Here is a 20,313-nt window from a genome sequence, read left to right on the forward strand (position 1 = left end):
CGGAACAGGCCTCTCTGGTCCTCCAAGCCACACTGCCAAAAGAACACCTATTTAATACACAATGACCTAATAACCTACAACAGGTATGTCTTTGGTCTGTGGGAGGAAACTGGAGCACCCGATGGAAACCCACACGTTCCGTGGCGAGGACGTAGGAAGAAGACACAGGGATTGAACTCCGAGCTCTGATGCCCCAAGCACGCTACTGTAGTGGTTAGCACAGCACTTTTCAGTGCCAGTGACCCAGGTTCAATTCCCACTGCTGCCTGTAAGGAGTCTGTATGTTCTCCCTGTGACCACATGCGTTTCCTCAGGGTGCTCAGCTTTCCTCACACAGTCAAAGAACGTACCAGTGGGTAGGTTAATTGATCATTGCAAATTGTCCTGTGGTTGGGCTAGGATTGTTGGGCAGAGTGGTTTAAAAGCAGGAAGGCCTTTTCCACACTGTAAATTATGAGGGGCACAGACCACGTGGACTACCAGAGACCGGACTTGATAGCAGGTGGTGGGGGTGGAGATACGTCTCTACCAAAGGAGGTGCAGTGAGACCCTTCCCCCTGCTTCACCTTTGGACAAGGTGTAGCACCCTGCTCAGCAAACCCCCCCCCACCCTGATCAGGGTCATGTGCAGCCATGGGAGCAGGTGGTGGATGGTCGTATGAGCAGCCGGTGCATATCACAAGTCCTGGTTATGTGACCACTGACACCAGGCAGACAATCTCTAAAAAGTATTGATAATGGCTGGGGTCAACCTTCTTGTAAAGACACTGCCCAGAAGAAGGCAATGGCTTCTCCTGTGGAAAATCGGTGTGTGCTGTGAAAAGCGTAGTTTTGCAGCAGCAGTATAGTGCAATACATAAAAAACAATCAATTGCAACAATAAATGAGTGGAAAGAAGGAATAGTAAGATCATGCTCAAGTCAAGTCAAGTCACGTTTTATTGTCATTTCGACCATAACTGCTGGTACAGTACACAGTAAAAATGAGACAACATTCTTCAGGACCATCGTGCTATTTGAAACAGTACAAAAACAATGTAAAAACAACCCAGGACTGCATAAAATGCACAAAACAGTGCAGGAATTACAATAAATAATAAGCAAGACAATAGGCACAGTAGAGGGCAGTAAGTTGGTGTCAGTCCAGACTCTGGGTATTGAGGAGTCTGATGACTTGGGGGAAGAAACTGTTACATAGTCTGATTGTGGTCATGGGTTTAAGGACCATTCAGAAATCAGAAGGGAAGTATCTGTTCCTGTCTGTCTTCAGGCTTTTATATCCCCTCCCTGATGGTAGCAATGGCAAGAGGGCATGTTCTAGCTGGTGAGGCTCTCTAATGATGGATGCCGTCTTCTCGGGACACCCTCTTTCTGAAAATGGTCTCGATGGTGTGGAGGCTTGTGCCCATGATGGTGCAATGGCCAAATCTACAACCCTCTGCAGCCTCCTATGTAACGGAGACTCCATACCAGAAAGTAATGCAACCAGTCAGATTGTGTATCAATGGAAACATGCAAGAGTTGTTGCTGCCATACCGGATCTCCTCAAACTGCTAGTGAAGTCGAGCTGCAGGCGTGCCTTCGTATGGGAATTGGGGATGGAGAGAGGGTGACGGAAATAGGTGGGAGATAACTGTTATGGGATAATAAATGCTAGCATGCAGCCAAGAGGCCAAAAGGCCTCAACTTTGCTGTAACTGCTGATGATAAATCCACAAAATTTTGCTGAAAAAGAAAAACTTCCCCTCCTAAAGTAGATGTTTTCTTTTCCACAGCTGACATATCTTGACCAGTTCCAGATCTCTGCTTAATGGAAGTATTTTAAACTGTGCTTTCCAAAGCAATCTAGCCCAAGAATCCAACGTCATAGAAATGTGACTGAGAAACCACCCGCAATGCGATATGGAGCAATCCTTTTGGCCATTCTCCCATGGTCTACCATCGGGAAGGTCTTACAGGAGCCTCAGGACCCACACAACCAGGTTCAGGAACAGTTATTACCCTCAACCATCAGGCTCTTGAACCAGCATGGGTAACTTCACTCACCCCAACACTGAATGGATTCACAAACTGCAGATTCACATTCAAGGACTCTTCCTCTTATATTCTCGATATTTATTGCTTATTTATTTATTATTATTATTTCATCATTTTTGTTCTTTGTATTTGCGCAGTTTGTTGCCTTTTGCACATTTGTCCATCCTGTTGGATATTTTCTTTCATTGATTCTATTGTGTTTCTTTGTACTTACTGTGATTGCCTGAAAGAAAATGAATCTCTGGAGTTGTACAGTAAATGGTGACATATATGTACTTTGTGGCTCCTTAAAGCTGTCAAAGGTAGGAGAGTGTGTAGGTATAAGTGTGCGCCTCAAATAGCCTCTGACAACCAAGTCCAGCACCTGGCCGTCACAGAACCATTTCTACTGATGGGAGAAAGGACAAATGTGGATTACTGGCGTGCTTAAACCAGTCACTTTGGACAGTTGGGGCTTATGGTTGGCAGCTCATCTAGGAGAAGGAAAACTCCGATCTCAAACCTCCGCTGCCTTGTGGCTGTCCCCACTCGTGGGAAAGGCTTCAGGAGTAAGCCCCGAGGGAAAATCCTGAACTGGGTGAGGCGGGGGTGCCTGCTGCGTGGGCAACAGCTTGCCCTCCATATTGTACTGCCCGGGCTTGTGTATCATGTAGACAGCTAGGCCGCAATATCAATGGTCAACCCAATCCAACAGTATGTATTCTGATAATAAATTCACTTTGAACTTTGGCTTGATAATATAGCCAGAGTGTATATAGTGTATGCGTGTGAGTCCGTGCGAGAGTGTGTTTGAGTTCGTGCGAGTGCATTTCTTGTCATAATTTATGTTTTACATATTACAAAGTGCTTTGACCATGGAATAATTGTTGGTGCTATTCAGGGTGCTTTGCGTATCTGAGAAACTGCCGATCTCCTGGAATTTTCACACACAGTTTCTAGAATGAACAGGGAGTGGTACGAGAAACAAAAAATCTAGTGAGCGGCAGTTCTGTTGGCAAAAATATCTTGATAATGAGAAAAGTCAGAGGATAATTAGGGAAGGGAAAAAAGATTATGAGAGAAAGCTGGCAGGGAACATAAAAACTGACTGTAAAAGCTTTTATAGATATGTGAAAAGAAAAAGATTGGTTAAGACAAATGTAGGTCCCTTACAGCAAGAACAGGAAAACAGATTATTATCTGAATGGTGGCTGATTAGGAAAAGGGGAGGTGCAACGAGACCTGGGTGTCATTGTACACCAGTCATTGAAGGTGGGCATGCAGGTACAGCAGGCGGTGAAAAAGGTGAATGGTATGTTGGCATTCATAGCAAAAGGATTCGAGTATAGGAGCAGGGAGGTTCTACTGCAGTTGTACAAGGCCTTGGTGAGACCACACCTAGAGTATTGTGTGCAATTTTGGTCCCCTAATCTGAGAAAATATATTCTTGCCATAGAGGGAGTACAGAGAAGGTTCATCAGATTGTTTCCTGGGATGGCAGGACTTTCATATGAAGAAAGACTGGATTGACTAGGCTTATACTCTCTGGAATTTAGAAGATTGAGGGGGGAACTTATTGAAACGTATAAAATTCTAAAGGGATTGGACAGGCTAGATGCAGGAAAATTGTTCCCGATGTTGGGGAAGTCCAGAACGAGGGGTCACAGTTTAAGGATAAAGGGGAAGCCTTTTAGGACCGAGATGAGGAAAAACTTCTTCACACAGAGAGTGGCGAATCTGTGGAATTCTCTGCCACAGGAAACAGTTGAGGCCGGTTCATTGGCTATATTTAAGAGGAAGTTAGATATGGCCCTTGTGGCTAAAGGGATCGGGGGGTAGGGAGAGAAAGCAGGGACAGGGTTCTGAGTTGGATGATCAGCCATGATCATACTGAATGGCGGTGCAGGCTTGAAGGGCCAAATGGCCTACTCCTACACCTATTTTCTATGTTTCTATAATAGCTAAACTGTGGAATGATTGTTGATGCCAAACTCGCCCACTCTCTTGCAACAGTTAATTAACTTCCAACTGGGCGTCTTCGGGATGAGGAAGAAAGCTCAGAACCGGTTTTCCAGGATCTGTTCCTCCAAGGCCCTTTCCCACCCCATTCAGTTCCAGTCTCCCCTATCACAGGAACGATGCGGAGAGGGTACAGCGGAGACTGACCGGGATGTCGTCTGGATTACAGAGTATGAGGTACAAGGACAGGTTGGACAATCTCGAGTTACTTTCTCAGGAGCAGCAGAGGCTGAGAAAAGACCTGACCATAAGAGCGTAACACACAGGTGCAGAGTAAAACTCGATTCAGCCCATCCAGTCCACTCTGCTATTTGACCATGGATGATATATTACCCCTCTCAACCCCATTCTCCTGCCTTTTCCCCATAACCTTTAACATCCTTACTAACCAAGACCTATCAAAGTATGACTGCGTGGTTATGATTACTATTCTATAGATTTGCTTAGTATGCCCACAGGAAAATGAATCTCAGGGTTGTATAGTGACATTTATGTACTTTGACACGTAGACTGGGAAGCTCATTCTGTAAAAGGGCTGGATGGTTTAGAGTTTGTGAAATGTGTACAGGATAGTTTTTTGCAACAATACATAGAAGTACCGACTAGAGATGGGGCAGTGTTGGATCTCCTGTTAGGGAATGCGATAGGTCAGCTGACAGATGTATGTGTTGGGGAGCACTTCGAGTCCAGTGATCACAATAGCATTAGCTTCAATATAATTATGGAGAAGGACAGGACTGGACCTAGAGTTGAGATTTTTGATTGGAGAAAGGCTAACTTTGAGGGGATGCGAAGGGATTTAGAGAGAGTGGATTGGGTCAAGTTGTTTTATGGGAAGGATGTAATAGAGAAATGGAGGTCATTTAAGGGTGAAATTATGAGGGTACAGAATCTTTATGTTCCTGTTAGGGTGAAAGGAAAGGTTAAAGGTTTGAGAGCACCATGGTTTTCAAGGGATATTAGAAATTTGGTTCAGAAAAAGAGGGATGTCTACAATAGATATAGGCAGCATGGAGTAAAGGAATTGCTCGATGAATATAAAGAGTGTAAAAGGAATCTTAAGAAAGAGATTAGAAAAGCTAAAAGAAGATACGAGGTTGGTTTGGCAAATAGGGTGAAAGTAAATCCGAAAGGTTTCTACAGTTATATTAAAAGCAAGAGGATAGTGAGGGATAAAATTGGCCCCTTAGAGAATCAGAGTGGTCAGCTATGTGTGGAACCGAAGGAGATGGGAGAGATTTTGAATGATTTCTTCTCTTCGGTATTCACTAAGGAGAAGGATATTGAATTGTGTAAGGTAAGGGAAACAAGTAAGGAAGTTATGGAACCGATGACAATTAAAGAGGTGGAGGTACTGGCGCTTTTAAGAAATTTAAAAGTGGATAAATCTCCGGGTCCTGACAGGATATTCCCCAGGACCTTGAGGGAAGTTTGTGTAGAAATAGCAGGAGCTCTGACGGAGATCTTTAATATGTCATTGGAAATGGGGATTGTGCCGGAGGATTGGCGTATTGCTCATGTAGTTCCATTGTTTAAAAAGGGTTCTAGAAGGAAACCTAGCAATTATAGACCTGTCAGTTTGACATCAGTGGTGGGTAAATTAATGGAAAGTATTCTTAGAGATAGTATTTATAATTATCTGGATAGACGGGATCTGATTAGAAGTAGCCAGCATGGATTTGTGCGTGGAAGGTCATGTTTGACAAACCTTATTGAATTTTTTGAAGAAGTAACGAGGAATGTTGACAAGGGTAAGGCAGTGGATGTAGTCTACATGGACTTCAGCAAAGCCTTTGACAAAGTTCCACATGGAAGATTAGTTAAGAAGGTTCAGTCGTTAGGTATTAATGCTGGAGTAATAAAATGGATTCAACAGTGGCTAGATGGGAGATGCCAGAGAGTAGTGGTGGATAATTGTTTATCGGGATGGAGGCCGGTGACTAGCGGGGTGCCTCAGGGATCTGTTTTGGGCCCAATGTTGTTTGTAATATACATAAATGATCCGGATGATGGGGTGGTAAATTGGATTAGTAAGTATGCCGATGATACTAAGGTAGGAGGTGTTGTGGATAATGAGGTGGATTTTCAAAGCTTGCAGGGAGATTTATGCCGGTTAGAAGAATGGGCTGATCGTTGGCAGATGGAGTTTAATGCTGAGAAGTGTGAGGTTCTATATTTTGGCAGGAATAATCCAAATAGAACATACAGAGTAAATGGTAGGGCATTGAGGAATGCAGAGGAACAGAGAGATCTAGGAATAACTGTGCATAGTTCCCTGAAAGTGGAGTCTCATGTAGATAGGGTGGTGAAGAGGGCTTTTGGAATGCTGGCCTTTATAAATCAAAGCATTGAGTACAGAAGTTGGGATGTAATGCTAAAGTTGTACAAGGCATTGGTAAGGCCAAATTTGGAATATTGTGTGCAGTTCTGGTCACCGAATTATAGGAAAGATATCAATAAATTAGAGAGAGTGCAGAGACGATTTACTAGGATGTTACCTGGGTTTCAGCAATTAAGTTACAGAGATAGGTTGAACAAGTTAGGTCTCTATTCATTGGAGCGTAGAAGGTTGAGGGGGGATTTGATCGAGGTATTTAAAATTTTGAGAGGGATAGATAGAGTTGACGTGAACAGGCTGTTTCCATTAAGAGTAGGGGAGATTCAAACTAGAGGACATGATTTGAGAGTTAGGGGGCAGAAGTTTAAGGGAAACACGAGGGGGTATTTCTTTACTCAAAGAGTGATAGCTGTGTGGAATGAGCTTCCTGTAGAAGTAGTAGAGGCCAGTTCAGTTGTGTCATTTAAGGTAAAATTGGATAGGCATATGGACAGGAAAGGAGTGGAGGGTTATGGGCTGAGTGCGGGTAGGTGGGACTAGGTGAGATTAAGGGTTCGGCACGGACTAGGAGGGCCAAGATGGCCTGTTTCCGTGCTGTGATTGTTATATGGTTATATGGTTATATGGACAATAACATTTACTTTGAACTTTAAATGTACCCAATGACTCAATCTTTGACAATGAATTCCACAGATTCACCACCCTTTGGCTAAAGAAATTGCTCCTCATCTTTCATCTAAGATTCCTCTATTCTGAGACTGTGCGCTTTGGTCTTAAGACTCCCCCACTATAGGAAATGTCCTCTCTATCTATATAAAAATCTATCTATTCAATATTTGATAGGTTTCAATGAGAGTCCCCCCACCCATTCTTCTGAGCTCGACATGTCCAGAGCCAACACTTCCATTTTTCGGATTATTCTTGTAAACCTCCTCTTGACTCTCTCCGCCGCCAACAAATCCTTTCTCAGTTAACTGCTCACAACACACATCAGCCTCCAACTTTCAGTGATACCATCCCCCTTTGCTAGCATTATGTGGAGGCTGTGATCATTCGCCTTATCTACAACCCTCCTGCCTTTATAAACCTCGAAGGTCACTCCTCAGTCTCCTAGACTCCATGGAAACAGTCCCAGCCTATCACAACTCTCCTTATTACTCAAGCTTTTCAGTCTCTTGTGAATCCTTTTCCAGCTTATCACATCCTTCCTCTACCTGGGCAACTAGAATGGTTCCTCCAATGGCTTGTAGAGTCACCACATGGCATCCCACATTTTGTACTCACTGTGCTGATTGATGAAGGCAAATGTACCAAATGTCTTCTTCACAACCTCACTGTTGGCTAGAAAGAACTAAAATCTGCAAATCAGCGAACAGGCGTGAGGTAAGGGCGGTGGAATCAAACGATGGAAATATTTTCGTTCTTGCCAAGTGGTCGAAGGAACAGAGGCAGCCATTTTGTGAACTGTTCTTTCAAACACCATTTTGTGAACTGGTTCTTACTCACAGATAGTCTAATCAGAACAATTAACAGTAGACACAATGAATTTCCTGCTGAACCCGAGACCATTTCTGGATAAGAAGTTCATTTGGTTATGTGGAAGTTGCAGGCTTGTAGAAAGTTTAGCCTGTAATCTGGATAATCCTGAGCCCAGTGTTTGGCTGACCTGACTGAACTGGTTTGAATGGCCTGATTGCGAAAGAAGAAAGGAAATTGTTTGAGACACAATATACAGTTGTAGCTCTGAGCCAGATCCAAGGAGAAGCTGACACCGGTCAAACGAGCTTGAGCCAACAAAATTAAAACATAATTTCACATGGAAGGTTAGTTAAGAAGGTTCAGTCGTTAGGTATTAATGCTGGAGTAATAAAATGGATTCAACAGTGGCTAGATGGGAGATGCCAGAGAGTAGTGGTGGATAATTGTTTAACGGGATGGAGGCCGGTGACTAGCGGGGTGCCTCAGGGATCTGTTTTGGGCCCAATGTTGTTTGTAATATACATAAATGATCCGGATGATGGGGTGGTAAATTGGATTAGTAAGTATGCCGATGATACTAAGGTAGGAGGTGTTGTGGATAATGAGGTGGATTTTCAAAGCTTGCAGGGAGATTTATGCCGGTTAGAAGAATGGGCTGAACGTTGGCAGATGGAGTTTAATGCTGAGAAGTGTGAGGTTCTACATTTTGGCAGGAATAATCCAAATAGAACATACAGAGTAAATGGTAGGGCATTGAGGAATGCAGAGGAACAGAGAGATCTAGGAATAACTGTGCATAGTTCCCTGAAAGTGGAGTCTCATGTAGATAGGGTGGTGAAGAGGGCTTTTGGAATGCTGGCCTTTATAAATCAAAGCATTGAGTACAGAAGTTGGGATGTAATGCTAAAGTTGTACAAGGCATTGGTAAGGCCAAATTTGGAATATTGTGTGCAGTTCTGGTCACCGAATTATAGGAAAGATATCAATAAATTAGAGAGAGTGCAGAGACGATTTACTAGGATGTTACCTGGGTTTCAGCAATTAAGTTACAGAGAAAGGTTGAACAAGTTAGGTCTCTATTCATTGGGGCGTAGAAGGTTGAGGGGGGATTTGATCGAGGTATTTAAAATTTTGAGAGGGATAGATAGAGTTGACGTGAACAGGCTGTTTCCATTGAGAGTAGGGGAGATTCAAACTAGAGGACATGATTTGAGAGTTAGGGGGCAGAAGTTTAAGGGAAACACGAGGGGGTATTTCTTTACTCAAAGAGTGATAGCTGTGTGGAATGAGCTTCCTGTAGAAGTAGTAGAGGCCAGTTCAGTTGTGTCATTTAAGGTAAAATTGGATAGGTATATGGACAGGAAAGGAGTGGAGGGTTATGGGCTGAGTGCGGGTAGGTGGGACTAGGTGAGATTAAGGGTTCGGCATGGACTAGGAGGGCCAAGATGGCCTGTTTCTGTGCTGTGATTGTTATATGGTTATAATGGATTGATCTAATAAGGAAAAGGATGAGAATGGAGGAACTTGGGAGCAGGGGTAGTGACGGTAACAATTCTGTAGAAATCAACTATCATGGAAGTGACGTCAGAAACATGGAGATTATACTGGAATCAAGAGGAAAGTCTGACCAGTGTAGACTGATAGCACACAGGAAGGATTTGGACATTGTGTCTCCAGAAGAGATTAGTTAGCCATAAGAGCATAAGACGTAGGAGCAGAATTAGGCCATTCAGCCCATTGAATCTGCTTTGCCATTCCATCATGGCTGATCCTGGATCCCACTCAACCCTAATACACCTGCCTTCTCACCATACTATTTGATGCCCTGACTGTTCAGAAACAATCAAAGTCTGTTTGAAACATACCCAAGGATATGGCCTCCACTGCAGTCTGTGGCAGAGCATTCCACAGATTCACTATTCTCTGGCTGAAATAATTCCTCTTTAACTCTGTTCTAAAAGGCCATCCCTCAGTTTTGAGGTTGTGCCCTCTAGTTCTGGATACCCCCACCACTAGAAACATCCTCTCCAGTCCTTTCAACATTTGGTAGTTTCAATGAGATCACCCCACATTCTTCTAAATTCCAGTGAGTACAAGCCCAAAGCTGCCAAACGCCCCTTCATTCCCAGAATCATCCTCATGAACCTCCCCTGGATGCTCTCCAATGACAACACATCCATTCTGAAATATGGAGCCCAAAACTGTTCACAGTACTCCAAGTATGGCCTGACTAGAGTCTTATAATGCCTTGGGATTATCTCCTTGCTTGTATATTCTAAATAATGCTCTTTGATTACTAATATAATTTGCTCGGCATAACATTGTGGGCCAAATGGCCTGTTATTGTGCTGTACTGTGCTAATTCATGTGCCTTCTAAATGTCTCTTAAAAATACCTAATATATCTGCCGCTACCCCCACCCCAGGCAGTGTATTCCAGGCACCTACCACTCTCTGGGTAAAGAAGCCTGCCACTCACATCTTCTTTGAAATTACCCTGTCACATTAAATGCACGCCCTCTTGTATTAGACATTTCAATCCTGGGAAAAAGACACTGTTTACTTTATTTATACCTCTCATAATGTTGTAAAATTCTATCAGATCTCCCCCTCAGTCAGTGAAAACAACCCAAGTTTGTCCAACCTCTCGTGATAGCTCATGCCCTCTAATCCAGGCAGCAGCTTTGTAAACCCCTCCAAAGCCTCGACAACCTTCCCATAATAGGGCACACAGAACTGAATACAATTCTCCAGCTGTGGCCGAACTGAAGTTTCACAAATCTGCAACTTCCTTCCTTGTTGCTAAGTTAGCAAGGGGCACGTTGTACCATCCAGTAATTCCTGAGCTGTTTTATGCTCCACAAAATATTTAAAATATTTACACTGCGTGGTTTTTGCAAAGAATATTGGCATACAAATGTTTTCTTAATTTGTGGCTATAGACCAGCAATTTCAAACAACACACTATCCCAATTTAGGAATATAGTCATATATTTATATATATATATAAATATAGACCTTCGCCATCACCAGGTCTAAATGTTCAGAATCAAGTTTAGTATCACTGACTAATGTCATGACATTTGTTGTTTTGTGGCAGCAGTACATTGTAACACATTAAATATCCTATAAATTACAATAATAAGTACACCATCATCGTTATGTGCTGGGTCATACGACATGGGTGATCATGGTCTACATGACAATGACTGCTCTTGACAAATTTTTCTACAGAAGTGGTTTGCCTTTGTCTTCTTCTGGGTAGTGTCTTTACAAGACGGATGAGCCAGTCATTATCAACACTCTTCAGAGATTGTCTGCCTGGTGTCAGTGGTTGCATAACCAGGACTTGTATTATGCACCAGCTGCTCATACGACCGTCCACCAAGCCTGCTCTCCTGGCTTCACGTGACCCTGATCTGCGGGCTAAACGGGTGCTGCACCTTGCCCAAGGGTGACCTGCAGGCTGGTGGAGTGAAAGAGCAACCTACATCTCCTTTGGTAGAGACGTATCTCCACCTCGCCACCCAATTAAGTACTTGCATAAATTGAGTAAGTATTGCAAAAGGAGAGCAAATTTAGTGAGGTAATGTTCATGGATTCATTGTCCATTCAGAAATCAGATGGCAGAGGGGAAGAAGCTGTTCCTGAAGTGTTGAGAGTGTGTCTTCAGGCTCCTGTACCCCCTCCCCGATTGTAGTAATGAGAGGAGGACATGATGTGGGTAATGAGGGCCCTTAATGGCGGATGCCGTCTTCTTGAGGTATCACCTTTTGAATGTGTCCCCTGTGCTGGGGAGGCCAGTGCCCATGATAGAGCTGACTGTGTCTACAAATTTCTGCAGCTTTTTTTTGATCCTGTGCAGTGGCCCCTCCAGACCAGACGGTGATGCAACCAATTGGAAAGCTCTCCATGGCACATCTGTGAAAAAACAGTGGATATGGCCCAGTCCATCACAGATCAAGCCCTCCCCACCACTGAGCACAGCTACATGAAACACTTTCTCAGGAAACAGCATCCATCATCAGGGACCCTCACCACCCAGTCATGCTTTCCTCTCACTGCTGCCATCAAGGTGGTACAGGAGCCTCAGAACTCACACTAACACGTTCAGGAACAGTTGTTAACCCTCCCCACCAGGCTCCCGAACCAGAGGGAATAACTTCACTCAACTTCACTTGCCCCGTCACTGACCTGTTACCACAAACTGAGGACTCAGTTTCAAGGACTCTTCACCTCATGTTCTCAATTTCTATTGTTTATTCATTTTTTCTTGGTATTTGCACAGTTTGTTGTCTTCTACACTCTGGTTGAACATCTTTCAAAGATTCTGTTACAGTTATTATTCGGTGAATTTACTGAGAATCCCCATATGATAATGACTCTCAGGGTTGTATATGGTGACTCATATGTACTTAATAAATTCACTTTGAACTTAAAGCTATATGACCTTCATGAAAGACACGCTTTCTGCTACATCTCAGAACATGTAACTATAATATGCAAGGGGACATAACTGGAAGGTGATTGGAGGAAGGTAGAGGGATATCAGAGGTACATTAAGTTTTTTCTTTACACAGTGGTTGAGTGGAGTGTGTTGCCAGGGTGGTGATAGAGGCAGATACACCAGGGATATTTAAGAGGATCTTAGACAGGCACATGAATGATAGAAAAATGGAGGGTTATGTGGGAGGAAAGGGTTAGATTGATCTTGGAGTAGGTTAAAATGTTGGCACATCATCATGAGCTGAAGGGCCAGGGTGTCTAAGACCTTTCCATAGCTCCAAAAACCTCATCCCTGAGAGAGGGGAGATCTTCGCCTACAGGACGCATGAAGTTGTGTGGTGAAACTGCAGCCACAGGGCCGATCAACTTTCTACCCGCCCAGGACAGAGGACTCTGGCGAGCTGTTGTCGGCAGCCTATACCCCAGAGGGGATGATGGGTCTAAGAAGAACCCCCTGACTGCGAGTGTACCCCATTAATTGCACTGTATCCCACCAGTGTTATAGATTCATTCAGCACAGAAACAGGCCCTTTGGCCCATTTGCTTCATGCTGCCCAAGACTGGTCCATATTTCCCTGAACCTTTCTTATTCACAAACCTATCCAACTGTCTTTTAGGTGCTGCTAACGCCGTCTGGCAGTTCATTCTGTATACAAACTACTTTCTAGAGCAGGAGTTCCCAACTTTCTTTATGCCACAGACCCCAGCCATTAACCAAGGAGGGTCTGTGGATGCCAGGTTGGGGACCCCTGCTCTAAGGAAACGCGGTAGCATAGCGGTCAGCACAATGCGTTACAGCGCCAGCCGTAAGATGGGGGGGGGGGTCGATTCCCACCGCTGACTGTAAGAAGTTTGCACTTTCCCCTTGTAACCACATGGGCTTCCTCCAGGTGCTCTGGTTTCCTCCCACAGTCCAAAGATAAACGGATGAGGGTTGGTGAGCTTTGGGTTTACTGGAAGCGTGGAGACACTTTCGAGCTGCCCCCAGTACATCCTCACGGATTTGTTTTGATGCAAACAACACATTTCACTGTAAACACAAGAGCTACTGCAGATGCTAAAAGCCTAGAGCAATGCACACAATGTTCTGGAGGAGCTCAGCAGGTCGGGCAACAGCTATGGATGAGAATAAACAGAAGGCTGAGACCCTTCATCAATCATTTTGGACAATGTTTGGAAGCGGGTGGAGATACGTCTCTACCAAGGGGGTGTAAGGCATTCCTTCCCTCCACTAGCCTGTAGGTCACCCTTGGGCAAGGTGTAGCACCTGCTTAACCCCCCCCCCCCCCACCAATCAGGGTCACGTGAAGCCATGGGAGCAGGTGGTGGATGGTCGTATGAGCAGCCGGTGCAGATCACAAGTCCTGGTTATGTGACCACTGACATCAGGCAGACAATCTCTGAAGAGTATTGATAATGGCTAGGGCCACCCATCTTGTAAAGACACTGCCCAGAAATAGGTAATACTAAACCACTTCTGTAGAAAAGTTTGCCAAGAACAGTCATGGTCACGGAAAGACCATGATCACCCACGTCATACAACACAGCGCATAACGAACGAGCGGAGACTAAAACTAGAAACCAGAGCACATGGGTTAAAGGTGAAAGGGGAAAGGGGAAAGGTTTCAAAGGGAACTGACGGGGAACTTTTGCACATAGTAGAGTGAAGCTGAAGATGATATTCTCAGTAGTGCCTCACCTCAGCATCTCAACTCTAACATTCAAAGCCCTAACTGATGAAGGCCAGAGCTACAAAACCCTGTTTACCTGTGAAGCTCATTTTCAGGGGCAATCACACTCCTACGTCCCTCTATTGAAGAACATTCTCCAAGGCCCTGCCACTCATTGTGACTATCCACCCTGATTCATCTACCAGAAATGCAACATCACACACTCGTTGAACGAAACACCATTTGCCATTCCCCAGCACGGTTACTCACCCAATCCAGATCCCTCTGAACAAGTGTCATGTCAAATCAGAATCAGATCCTAGCTGATTTTTCTGATTCTGAATCATTGCCACAAACATCTACACTGAAACAGTTGCTATGATTTGTTCTTAAAGGGGTTTCTTACAAAAAGTAGCACACGTTCTAAAAGTAACTTGTTATTATTCATCCCCTTTTGTAACCAATCGCTTTTCTACTGTTCGAAGTCAAATCAACTTTTATTGTCATTTCGAGCATAACTGCTGGTACAGTGCATAGTAAATATGAGACAACATTTATAGGACCATGGTTCACATGACACAGTACAAAAACTAGACTGAACTACGTAATAAAAAAACAACACAGAAAACTACACTAGACTACAGACCTACACTGGACTGCATGAAGTGCACAAAAACAGTACCGGCATTACAATAAATAATAAACAGGACAATAGGGCAGTGAGGTATCAGTCCGGGCTTCGGGTATTGAGGAATCTGATAGCTTGGGGGAAGAAACTGTTACATGGTCTGGTTGTGAGAGCCCGAATACTTCGGTGCCTTTTCCCAGACGGCAGGAGGGAGAAGAGTTTGTATGAGGGGTGAGTGGGGTCCTTCATAATGCTGTTTGCTTTGCGGATGCAGCGTGTAGTGTAAATGTCCGTGATGGCGGGAAGAGAGACCCCGATGATCTTCTCAGCTGACCTCACTATCCACTGCAGGGTCTTGCCATCCGAGATGGTGCAACTTCCGAACCAGGCAGTGATGCAGCTGCTCAGGACGCTCTCAAGTATTTAATGTGAGTTATTCGATGTGTTAATAAAATTCTTTTAAATGTTTTTTTTTAATTTAATTTTAGAAAAAGAAACAGTTACTATATTTCTTCAATAAAAGTAAGACTGAACACTCGGACAGAAATTTGAGGTGTTACAGTATCCGCCGTGCTGCCAAACGTTTGAAAAGCATGGAAGTTATACGATAGAGGGAATTTATCTTTGCAAAAAAAATCAGAGTTAAAGAAGGGTGACTTGTGATCTGCACAAGTACGTACATGTTCAAGTGTAATATGGAACATGCAGCAGCATCACAGGAAGAGAGCATTAGATAAACAGTTCATAGGAAAAACAAACATAAATTATACATTTTTTTTACAGGGAAGACCATAATTACTACCAACAAAAATGTCCATTTCCTTACAGTGATCAGAGGTCATGGTGTTGCTAAACTGTAGAGATTAGGATTTAAGAGTCACAGAACACTACAGCACACAAAACAGGCCCTTCGATCCATCTGTGTCAAACTATTAATATGCCCAGTTTCATCGTCCTGCATCCAAATCACAGCCCTCCCTACTCCTCCAACCCAGGTACCTATTCATATGTTGAAATCCATCACTTCCACTGGCAGCTCAATCAACTTTCTCACCACCCTAAGTGAAGAAGTTCCCTCCTCTTGTTCCCCAAAACATTTCACTATCCACCGTAAACCCACAACCTCTAGTTCTAGTTTCACCCAGTCTCCAAGAGAAAGCTTGCTCGTATTGACCCTATCTGCTGTTGGCGCTCCTCTCCGTGTCTTGTGGCGCATCTTGCCATTTCTTTAGCACTTATCTGATTCTTACGAGGCCGAGTTGCTAGCTCAACGCTCAGCCCAGCACGGATGGAAAGTGTGCGAGGAGAGACCGGATTTGAACTCAGGACCATTTACCTCGAAGTCCGGTACGGATGCCACTACACCACCAGCCAGCGATTTAACCTATCTATGCCCTCATAATGAAAGTATACCTCTATCAAACATCCACTCATTCTCCTACGCTCTGGGGAATAAAGTACTGACCTATTCAACCTCTCCCTATAACTCTGTTTTGCTGGCTGGTTTTAGGAGCCGAATGGTTGAAGAGAAGTCACTGTTCCTGAACCTGGTGGCGTGGGACATCAGGCTTCTGTACCTCCTGTGAGAAGATGATACGGCCCGAACGGCGGGGGATCTTTGATGATAGGTAGTGTCTTCAGGAGGCAGAACTTCCTATTAAATACAACCGAAGGTGAGGAGGAATTCTGATGTTCTGCGCAGAATCCACTGTGTTGTATTACTCCCTGGAGCGTAGGAGACTGAGGTTTGATCACATAGAGGTTTATAAAACGATGAGGGGCATGAAAAGGATGTTGTTTTTCAATTTTATTTATTGAGATACTGCACAGAATAGGCCCTCCTGCCCCTTTGAGCCACACCGCCAAGCAACCCATAATTTAACCCTAGCCTAATGATGGGACAATCTACAATGGCCAACTAACCTACCAACCAGAACAGCTTTGGAAATCGGAGGAAACTGGAGCACCTGGAGGAAATTCACATGTCATGGGGAGAATATATAAACTCCTGACAGACAGCAGCGGCAACTAAACCCGGCTCGCTGCTGTCGTAAAGCGTTGCGCTACCGGGCTGCCTCTTTCTCCAGGGTTCGGAAATCAGAAACCAGAGGACACATTGCAGTTTCAAGGTTAGAGGCGAGAGGTGTAACAAGATCTGGAAGAAGATGGCGCCAGCAAGCAACGCTAACGCCGGCAACATTCTCCAGATGGTCCACAAGATTGTTTATTTCGCTTCTTTTACCTTTAACTGAGATTCTGGTACTGTCGGAGCCAGCAATCTACAGCTTGTGGCGTGTTCTCGGGCCGATTGAGCAATCTAGCCTTTCCGCTGTCTCCAAGAATGTTCCGAGAGACACGCAACTTTGAGGCCAAGAAGCTTAGAGACAGAGAAGCTTAGACGACTTCACTTCCCACTGATCTCACCAACTAAAGCATCAAGGCAAAAAGGGAATATAGAGGTTAAATTAAATAAGTAGTGCAAAAAAGAAAGGGGGGAAAAAGCAGTGAGGTAGTGGGCATGAGCTCAATGTCCATTCAGAGATTGGATGGCAGATGAGAAGTTGTTCCTGAATCGTTGAGCCTTCAGCCTTCTGTACCTCCTTCCTGATGGTAACAATGAGAAGAGAGCGGTCGGACTCCTTAATGATGGACACCACCTTTTAGAGGCACCAGTCCTTGACGATGTCCTGGATACTATGGAGGTTGGTGCCCATGATGGAATTGACTGAGTTTACAACTCTCTGCAGCTTAGTTCGATCCTGCGTTGTAGCCCCCCCCCCCCACCCACCCCAATCCAGACGGTGAAGCAGCCAGTTAGAATGCTCTCCGTGGTACATTTGTAGAAATATGCGAGTGATTTTCGTGACATAACAAATCTCCCCAAACTCCTTATGAAATACAGACGCTGTCTTGCCTTCTTTATAGCTGTTGTATATGTTGCATCCGGGTTAGATCCTCAGAGGTAGTGAGTGACACCCAAGATCTTGAAATTGCTCGCTCTCTCCACTTCTGATCCTTCTATGATGATTGGTTTGTGTTCCCTCATCCTACCCCTTCTGAGGTCTACAATCAGTTCTTTTGGTCCTGCTGACGTTGTGTAAGGTTGTTGCTGTGACACCACTCAACCAGCTATAGTCCACATATAACGAAAGCAGTAAACACACAGTCACAAAACACTATGTATTAGGAATATTCTTCTTTTCCTTAGTCTGTCCCCTGCACTGGGGCAAAGGCTCGCTGGAGTCCTCTGGTCCTTCAAGTTGTCCCCAGGTAGGGCCCATCTTCAAAGATCTTTCCTCCCAGGGATGAGGTCTTTGGAGCTTCTCTAGTTCTGGGTTTTCATGTGATGGGGTTGCCAGTCTGAGGGGAACTACATATACCTGTCTGGACACGCACCCCCGCTGACGCTCCTGTGGCTTCTCCCACAGACCCCAGTATAAAGGCGATTGGAGGCACTGCTCCTCTCTCAGTCTCCAGGATGTTGTGTGGTGGTCTCCTGCTGCTGACGCTGCTTTCTTCCAGCTAATAAAAGCCTATCTCGCCTCACGTCTCCGAGAGTTATTGATGGTGCATCACAGTCCCATCCCCAAACCTACTCCATACGCAGTCGGGCTTGAGACAGTCCATGGCAGAGTTAATTAAGAGGGAGCCAGGGTCAACAACTAAAGCAACATTTCTCCAATCACACTTCCCTACTGCCCATTACCCTGCTGGTGTATAGGGCCGCAATGGAGGTCCTCCAACTCTGGCGGTGCTCGGGACTTCCTTCACGGTGTCTGGAGCCGTTTCCACGCCTATCATTCATGCCCAGGTGGAGACTCAGGAACGCCGACGCATTCAGATGTAGAATGCATCTGTTTCCATAACAGTTTTGTTTTACCAGTCAGGGTTGTTAGCCGTGAGCTGAAGCCCAGAACCCGGAGCACCCGTGAGTCTGGTCTTTTATCGTTTGGCATGGCTGACCTTACCATGAGCACCGACACCGACCAACATAGCTCTCCCTCCCGGGTCACCGAAGCGTGCAAGCCTTCAAACCCTAGGACAAGGCTGTCGTCTTCTAAAAGGCTGGGAGATCGAGATTGTCCAAGACCCCAGCTCAACAGAAGTGTGCTCGGCGCTCTTCTCTGCCTTCAAACAGCAAATTGAACTGTAAACACGGAATCTATCCTTCTCTGCGACACAGAAGCACTCCGAAGAAATTAAAACACACACACACACACACAGACAAAATGCTGGAAAACCTCAGCAGGTCAGGCAGCATCTATAGAAAAGGATAAAATACAAACGAGTGTTTCAAAAGAGACCCTCGGAATACGGTATGTCTACAGTATCACTTCGCAGCACCTCGGACGCGGTTTCAATTATCGATGCTTTTGCTTCGGAAGTGGAGTACTGGAAATGTAAACTCTGTAAAGTTGAATGATACCAACTCCACAACTTTTAAACTCCGAAAAAGAACCGTATCTATCTAGTCTTTGCAAAGTTTTAGTTTCTAAAGATTTGTGCAATAAATAATCTTGGGTATTAAACGCCAGAATAACTTACATGTCCCACGCTCCACTTTCTCTTTCTCTCTCGCTCGGGAGTTGAGAAACGTTCAGCCGGAGTTTGGAAAATGTCGTCGATGGCTCATGCCAAGACGAGCAACGTTTCTGCCGACCCGCCAGCATGAACGTCCCCCTTGTTAATCGGAAATGCGTACGGTGGGAGGGAGTGAGAAAGAGAGAGAGAGAGTGAGGAGAGAGGGAAGGGGGAGGAGAGGTGGAGTGAGAGGGGGAGGGGTGTAGAGGAAGGGGGAGGAAGGGGAGGGGTAGAGAGGGAGGGGGAGGGGAGAGTGGGGAAGGAGGAGGGGGGTAGAGGTGGAGGGGAGGTAGAGGGGAGGTGAGATAGAGGGGGAAGGAGGAGGGGAGGTAGAGGGGGAGGGAAGGGAGGGGAGGTAGGGGGAAGGAGGAGGGGAGGTAGAGGGGGAGGGGAGGAAAGGGGAGGGAAGAAGGGAAAGGGAGGGGGAACGGGAGAGAGCTGGGAATTACAGGACACGGCCATACAGCTAATCCTATAGGCTATCCCACACTCTTTCCATTTGCCCACACAGCAAGAATCAATTTTGCTGTCTTCGGGAACACCTTAAAGAACCTCACAGGCAAGGGAATCCTTCAGGTGTGCAGTCGCTGTTACATCATAGGAAATGGGGCAGGTGGGTGGTAGGGGGTGGGTTAGCACAGCAAGTTGTCACAAATGGCCTTTGACAAGGTGCCACACAAGAGGCTGCTTAGTGGGATAAGAGCCTATGGAATTACAGGGGAGCATTGGCTGTTTGGCAGAAAGCAAAGAGAGGGAATAAGGGGATCCTATTCTGGCTGGCTGCTGGTTACCAGTGGAGTTCCACAGGGTTGGTGGTGGGACTGCTGCTTTTTACGATTAATGGATTTGTGGCTAAATTTGCTGATGATACAAAGATAGGTGGAGGAGCGGGTAGTGTTGAGGAAACAGAGAGCCTGCAGAGAGACTTAGATGGTTTAGGGGAATGGGCAAAGAAGTGGTAAATGAAATACAATGTTGGAAAGTGTATGGTCATGCACCTTAGTGGACAAAATAAACAGATAGATTATCATTTAGATGGGGAGAGAATTCAAAACGCAAAGGTGCAAAGGGACTTGGG

At 45.1% G+C, this 20,313-nt stretch overlaps 1 protein-coding gene across 1 annotated transcript in view; it reads right to left on the bottom strand.

Annotated features, from left to right (window-relative positions):
- Positions 1 to 19,406, bottom strand: part of slco2b1 (solute carrier organic anion transporter family, member 2B1) — a 93,343-nt gene extending 73,937 nt beyond the window's left edge. The window contains exon 1 of the mRNA XM_059963634.1: positions 19,200 to 19,406. The gene's annotated coding sequence lies outside the window, so the exon portion shown is untranslated. The remainder of the gene's footprint in view (positions 1 to 19,199) is intronic.
- Between the last annotated feature and the right edge of the window lie 907 nt (positions 19,407 to 20,313).

This window comes from Hypanus sabinus, chromosome 3 (genome assembly GCF_030144855.1).
Source record: "Hypanus sabinus isolate sHypSab1 chromosome 3, sHypSab1.hap1, whole genome shotgun sequence".
Taxonomy (NCBI): domain Eukaryota; kingdom Metazoa; phylum Chordata; class Chondrichthyes; order Myliobatiformes; family Dasyatidae; genus Hypanus; species Hypanus sabinus.